Source organism: Beta vulgaris, chromosome 8, assembly GCF_026745355.1.
Source record: "Beta vulgaris subsp. vulgaris cultivar EL10 chromosome 8, EL10.2, whole genome shotgun sequence".
NCBI lineage: Eukaryota > Viridiplantae > Streptophyta > Magnoliopsida > Caryophyllales > Amaranthaceae > Beta > Beta vulgaris.
The window spans coordinates 51,974,856-51,982,809 of NC_079209.1; the positions used below are offsets into that span (position 1 = coordinate 51,974,856).

Sequence of the window (7,954 nt, forward strand, 5' to 3'; positions counted from 1 at the left end):
TAGTCATATTATCCTAATCATCATACTTTATATGTTTTAACATTGAAACATAGTTATTCTTAATAATTTTTTATATTCCTTTCAAAAAAAAATTAAATTTTTATATAATAAAAATCAAGATTGGTCTCTTTTCCTTCATTTCTACTCCGGTATCCAAAACTGCCATAGCTTTTCTATGTATGGAGATCCTTTGAACCCCATCTAAATCCTCCCAAACTTGACTTATAAGAGCTTTTTTTGCACCTAATTAAGGTCCACAAGCATTAACAATACACAGAGCCTCTATCACATACAATCATTATTCTATGTGTCTTGATCAAGTGGTTAATATTAAGGTACTGTGAACGATAGATCATAGGTTCAAATCCCCCTTCCCTTCTTTGTAGTTTTTACTGCCTTCATGACTCATATGGATAAAAAAAAAAACATATGATCATTATTCTCATAATTATATCGCTCTTTCTATATAGCTCAACTACATAGCATATCTAATCTTTTATAATCACCAACTCGGTTTCATACCGACCACTACACCCATGGGGCTGAGCATTTGTCATTGAGTATGGCATTCCTCATGAATATGATAGCTCATGCTCATCAGCTCATACATGTGCCTAAGTTTTACACAGGTTGTCACCTTTCGCAATCCTCCTCTAATCAAGCTTAGGGCGTCCACTTACGCGGAGTTGAATAAAATATTTATACAATTTTAAAATTATACAAGTGTCTTCTTTCTATTAAATTTTCTACAACTCTGAATAAAAATATACAATATCTTCTTCAAAGATATACAATATATTACAATTTCGGCTTACATTATTTTCTTTGTAATACATTTATACAGAGAAAACATTGAGCAGACATGAAGATTGTAACCTATCTCCACACTTATCTACCAACTTCATTTTGCCTGCAACACTCATTAAACACTTCCTCTCATGATCTTACGAATTATAAATAAAAACAAAATCTTTTGAACAATGGTCTCTTTTGAGATAAATCATGGGAGCTGAAATAGATAATTTAAAGAAGTTAAGTTTTGTTTGATAGTTAGCTCAAAATGAGAACTAAATCCAAATTGATTGTGAAGCAATAAACCTGTTTCTCAAACATCAAGATGGAACCCTGTAGAGCCTTAGTTATAAGTTATGTGAGTAGGAAATAACTCAATGAGTTTTGCAGCCTTAACTCCTAAGCGATAGCTTGATTGTGGCAAACACGTAGCTAAGGAGATGCAAGGAGTTTTATGATAGTGGATTGACAAGGCAACAAACATGAAGTTTGCAAATTAGTCACTAAATCTTCTACCTGATGTCCGATGATCATCTAGAAAGTCCGTGACTGTCTGCACAGGAACCAGAGCAACTGCATCATCCCTCAACTCCTTTGACTGCTGCGCCCTCCACAAGCAGGTCATCAACCCTCGTTCCAAATTTGATAGAGACCTAATGATATAGAAAAGAAAAAGGGAAAAAAACGACGAAATGAGAGCATGAGATTTGTAGCACAAAACAGGGGTAAAAGAGATCAAAAATGAGTGGGAAACCCATTTTATTCATCCAAAGACAACATTATCAATTACGTGATTTACACACACCCAGGGCCTGTGCGAAGAAGTGGAATCAGTCTACCGTCTATCTGTCCCTAAGTGAAAATGGACTAGTGTCCTCAAGACCTAAGTTATAACTTATAAAAGATAGGAAAAATTGACAATAGAAGTCTGAACTTTGGGTGATAATTTTTAAAAGGTCTGAACTATTGATTAACCTGTGTAGGTCCCAACTTTAGGGGGTCTTAACTTTTAGCGGGCCTTAGTGACTTAAAACTAGCTTAATATTTCATCACTTGTAAAACTTGGATCACTTCAGAAGGGTTAATTGAGGGAGGGATGTAGGAGCTAGGTGAGATTTTAAAAAAAATCTTCAGTTTTAAGTCGTCGATGCCCGCTAAAAGTTAAGACCCCCTAAAGTTGGGACCTACACAGGTTAATCAATAGTTCAGACCTTTTAAAAATTATTACCCAAAGTTCAGACCTCTATTGTCAATTTTTCCTAAAAGATAACTTGCTCAACAAATATAATGCAAAAAAATTTCTATGATGATCACCCATAACAAGCATAAGAAAGACAAATAACACCCTTAACCTTCCCCATGGCGCAATATATTGAAACATGTTGTAGGTACTTTTAACTGTCCACTTACCACTAAATTAGTATCTCAATGTGCAACACACCCACCTATTCGTTTCACCCACAGTAGGAGAGCAAGGGCAGCAAAGTAATTCTTCCTTAATTATTCCATATGAAGTTAGTTATGACGAATCATATTATTCTGTCTTGAGTTAGTTATGATGACTCATAGGAAATCTGTTATAGGAAAGAAAATGACAGAAAACTATCTAGTATATCTAGAGAGAAGAAAGGCATCTTTTGGCCAGTAGCTTTTATTATAAATAGAAGAATAGAGTAGAAGTAAAGAGTATTGAGAATTATTTGGTGGTTGTAATTGGAGAGAGCAGCTTCTCTAATGCTGTGAACCTTTCACCCCTTTGGGGATTATCAACATAACTCTGCCTGTTCTTCTTGTTACTACTCGGGTCCTTGTACAGTGGGTCTCCTAGTAGATTTACTGCACAATGTAAAGATGTACTCTGGATTAAAGACCAACATATGATGGTTGTATTAACTTTTAAAATTTGATACAAACTACTCCCGAGTCCCCCCACTTCCCTATAGTTTGCTTAGAAACAGAGATAGGAATATTAAGAAGAGTTAGATGACCAACATTTATAGTCATTACTCATTGGATAGTCAAGGCAAAGCAAGCGGAGAACAAGCAAGTATATATAACCAAGCACAACACCAGCTTATACTAACATATATTCTCCCACTTTCCACTCTATTACATTCTGTAAATTTATCATCCTCATAATCATGTTCTAGTTCGTTACTTGATCATTGGTTTCTCCGCTAAACACAAAGCTTAAAACTGAAATGATCCGATAAATTTGCTAGCCTGTATTGACAAATGTACTTAGGAAGTTCATCGTTAAAAATAAACTAGAACACAAAGTCACAAGCGCGTGATAGAGACAACTTCTAAAATTTCTTCCCTGTTCTAAAAAACCCCCCAAAAGAATCACCTTATGTTTTTGCTGAAATAATATGGCAAAGAGATTCTGGTGCCTTTTCTTCTATTTTCAGCTTTAATCAATCAATTGTGGACGCTAATAGTAAATTGAGCTATGGACAGCGTATACTCTAATAAGCAAGCAAGAAGAGTGTAGATGAATTCCAGATATGCAAAAGCACCCTTGAAATGTCTATACATGCATAGAACATAAAAATCTACATATAAAGATATACGTGTCAATGAAACATGGGTAGAAGCAAAATTGCTTCAATCTCTCATCATTATCTGCCTTATACCAGAACCAGGGCATATCAATTAGGCCCACTTTCCAGTTTCTAGCTGACTCCCATATTAAAACAGCATTTTTCTCCATCCCTACACTTCATTGACAGAGGTTAAGCATGTTCTGTTTCTAATAGGATAAATTCAGGCATGAGAGTCTTTGAGATGATCAGAGTTCAGAAATCTCATCCAGAAACGACATCTATTTAAACACAAAGTGCACGACTTTCAGACATTGAAAAACATATATAAAGATAGAAAAATTTAACTTCAGAGCCAATGTTCAAAGATGTCAATCAAAACAGTTAATACTCTCATGATATACTTCAAAAATGCCAATGCTGAGCTCCAGCTAAGAATTCTGGGATGTATAAGGCCTGTGATTATAATGCAACAAGTCAGCTAGAATAGAACCAATAAAGTTGTGATAACATCCATAAGCTTCAATAGGATAGCTTTTCTCACCACCTGAACACTATCACTGTTCTTCCCCATTCTAGTTACGAGCTATCGGTTACTCCAGGTTGCACCAGCCTGCCACACATAAGTACTTCAAATGGCTCAAAATTAACCAATTTAGAAACACAAACTAATAAGCAAAACACCAAACAGTTGGATACTCTCCAGAAAATAGGTCAGCACCCAATAAATATCTTGATAGATTACTTTAAGCATAACAATATACATATCCAATTCCAACAACAAAACCACTAAATCTTTCAAATGAAAAAGGACACATAACAAGAGGGTTTATAGGAAGTAACAAACAACATAAAAGGTAAATTGGGTTGAGAAATAAAAGCAAAGTTGCTTTTGTATTGTATTATCCGACGAACAACAAATGCACCTATGTCACGGCCCCTTTGTTCAATCAAGGTAACATGAGCACCAAGCTCTCCAAGAACTAGAGTAGCAAACAAAAGCAACTTTTGGTTTGTGAGATGGGATATTGCACACAGTTACTATCAGCTCACCCTGCGAATCCTTCTTACAGTTGTGTAATAGACTAAATAAATCACAAACCACAATTGTAGGGGTGTGTCTCGAATTCGAGTATAAGAAGTAGTTGGTCCGTGACTTGGTTCACGTGCCTTTGTTAATTTTAAGCTAAGTTACATTTGGAATCTGTTTTGGCAAATGATATCTTTTTAGGCTTTATCTTTTTTAGAATATGTTTGAACAAACACAATATACAAAAAATACTCTATTAGATAGCAAAACAAAACTGAATTAGTTTGAACTTCATCCCCTAGTAGTAAATTAGTGTTGTCCTAAACTATAAATCACAAAGAAATTCATCTCGTAAAGCCTGAACAAACACCAAATGCAGCAACATTACTTTGCAAGATGAAATAGCTTCAAGCAGTTGGTACATTAGTCTGCAATAACCCACAAGCAGCAAAGAATTCTCAATCAAATACCATTCACTCATTCAGTGATTCAACAGCATAATTGGTTGAACTAGGAAATGCATTTCTCTGACGTACAGTATACCTTGACAATGTGAGGAGGGACGCTATCATGATATTACGAAATGTACGAATGTATCTTCTCAAGCATGCACTCAAACACCAGGTACAGTAAAGTAACCCCCTCTTCGTTTTGCGCTTGTTTCACATATGTTCACGATTCACCTATATACCATTAACACAAAAACAGCAAAATCTTCAAAACCACATGTTACTCCCCTGATTCTCTGCAACTAATTGTAATTACTCAAAATTGCATATAATTACGCCTAGTATTTAGCAAAAATCGCATATAGAACTATTGTGATCAAAATCAAATTGATTCATACAATCGAGCATCATTAAACATCAAATTTCAAAGAATGACAAGTCGAGCGCATGAGAGTAAATTTAAATGCCTAAATCAATCGAAAGGTATGCGAAATTACTTAGTCAACAAATAATTCTCAGAATTAGGAGAGATAATTTCGAATCAGTGAGTTTCACAATTCATGCAGTGATATGGATGATTCGTCAACAACAACAAAAATTAGGTTTAGTAATATGAAAAATCAAGGCGAAAGCAAGGAAATGAAGCCGCTATCCGCAAGAAAGAGGAATATAATTGAGAACAAAAATTTATGTGCATAACAGAATAATTTCTCAGAGATAACTTACAGCAAAAGAGTTCGATTGAACCTCGTCAATGAGTAAGAACTTCAATTACTCGAAATAGCCATCTTAATTCCGGCAACTCAAATGAATACGAGTAGTAATTCAGCCAAAATTTGATGAAAAACGAGAAATTAGGTTATAAGTTCTCGATCGGAAAACGATGATTGCAATCACGATTACACCAATTAAAGAAAGTAAATCAACAGTATGTTGATTACAGATGATAAACGAGAAGATTTGAGACGAAATTTGTAGTGGCTGCGAGAGGAATTTGCTTGAACTCCATTAATGGAGCTTTAAGAAAGTAGGCAGTAAGGAAATAGGACAGAGAAGAGATGATGAAGGAGAAAAAACATAAATCGCCGAGTTAAAGTATTTGGAATGATTTATGTGTTCCACCGGAAAATTTCACGAGGGGATCCAACACTGTCATAAATAATCTAAAACTACGACGGGCTTTTAGTACCGTCACAATCACAACCCTTTTGTCGTAAATGTCCATATTTTTAGTAGTCAATACTGCATGCCACTCTGCTTTCTCTCACGGACTCATAAGTCATACCCCATAGATAGGCCCATACTACCTTCAAACTTTTTTGATTGCACCATTTGATTTTATGTCACTATTCATCAACCAGCTTTGTTAAACTATCTCGCATTATTATATAAGAAAAAACATAGTCAAGTGGGGTCTCCTTAGACTCGTCTCAGGCGAAGATTCTAAATATCAAACTTTTATAATTTTTACTTATACCTAATAAGAGATATTATCGTTCAAAGAATCGTCAAATGTGAAAAAAAAAATTTGGAACTAAAAAAATACAGAGGTTGTATAGATATATACGTGAGACATCACAACAAACTAGACTCCTAATAAGGCTCATTTTAAGAAACAACTAGTTTTTTCTTGTCCGGACGATGTCTTGGGTCAGTTAAAACTAGCAATTTATGCACGCGATGCGTGCCTCACTTTTTTATACTCCCTCCGTCCCAGAATATAGTTCACATTTCCATTTTGGGTGTCCCAAAATATAGTTCCCATTTCCATATTTAGTTCCATACTTTTCCGTAATTTATCTAGTAAAATCGTGTCCCATCATTAGAAGCAAGTAATAATGTAATATGCCCTGGCCAGCAGCGTGATGTATGTATCTTAAAGTGTGATGTAGGGCAGCAAAATGAGAGGATCGAGGTGTTTGCATAAACTGGATTAGGCTTTGGACTGCATAGGAAATATCAGGTCTGGTATTTGTGAGAAAATTAAGTTTTCCTACCAAAGACCGATAATGTTCAGGGTTAAACAATAGAACACCATCTGAGGCTTGGAGTTTTAGATTGAGAGGAAGAGGGGTAACAACCTTTTTAGAAAGATCAAGGCTAGAAGTAGCAAGTAAATCCTTTGTGAACTTCTTTTGACTAAGAATAATACCTTCAAGAACATAGCAGACTTCTATCCCAAGGAAGTAATTCAGTCTTTCTAAGTGTTTGATGCTGAAAGCATGATGAAGATGGGATTTAATGGCATCTATGCTGTTAAGATCAGTCCCAGTCAAGATGATATCATCTACATAAACTGCTGCTAAACAAATAAATCCATTGTTCTTCTTTATAAACAAGCTGTAATCATTTTTAGATTGAGAAAAGCCTTGAGAAGTGAGAGCATCAACCAATTTAGCATGCCACTGTCTTGAAGCCTGTTTAAGGCCATAGAGTGACTTTTGAAGCTTGCAAACAAGCTTGTGAGGGTTAGGAATGCCATCTGGAACCTTCATATAGACATCCTCAGATAAATCCACATGTAGAAAGGCATTGTTCACATCAAGTTGGAACAATGGCCACTGTTTAGAGGCTGCCAAAGCAATCAAACACCTTACAGTGCTCATTTTCACAACAGGAGAGAAAGTCTCCTCATAATCAACTCCATATTTCTGGTTAAAGCCTTTGGCAACTAGTCTTGCTTTACATCTTTCCAAGGTGCCAATTGATTTGAGTTTCACTTTAAAAACCCATTTATTGCCAATAGGTTTCTTGCCATCAGGAAGTTTAACAAGTTCCCAAGTATTGTTAGCATGTAGAGCAGCAATTTCTTTATTCATTGCCTCAACCCAAAGAGGATGAGTAGAAGCTTCAGCATATGAACTAGGCTCCTTAATATCACAAGAATTACTGATAAAAGCTTTGTGAGAAGTAGGAATGTCATCAAATGCCACTAAATTGCACCAATGAGAAGATATAGGAGAAAGTTTGGCAGAGGAAGTATGGCAGATATAATCTGCAAGGTAAAAAGGTTGTTTTGTGTGTGGGTTTGGTGGAAGTTGGAAGAGTAATTTCAGAAGTGGAGGTAGATATTGAGTTAGAAAGATCAGATAGAGTAGAGGGAGAAGAATTAGAAGAGGGGGATGTATCTGAATATGTAG

General features: G+C 35.6%; 1 long non-coding RNA gene across 11 annotated transcripts; it reads right to left on the reverse strand.

Annotated features, from left to right (window-relative positions):
• Positions 1 to 715: 715 nt before the first annotated feature.
• On the reverse strand, positions 716 to 5,985 carry LOC104901725 (uncharacterized). Of its 11 annotated transcripts, none has more exons than XR_008967285.1 (5): positions 5,541 to 5,983; positions 4,909 to 5,048; positions 3,883 to 3,948; positions 3,727 to 3,791; positions 716 to 2,628 (listed from the first exon to the last, which is right to left on the reverse strand). It is a non-coding gene; the product is annotated as an uncharacterized LOC104901725 (long non-coding RNA). The 11 variants fall into 11 exon arrangements; XR_008967284.1 differs by having other exon boundaries at positions 3,880 to 3,948; XR_008967287.1 differs by having other exon boundaries at positions 3,740 to 3,791; positions 5,541 to 5,982.
• Between the last annotated feature and the right edge of the window lie 1,969 nt (positions 5,986 to 7,954).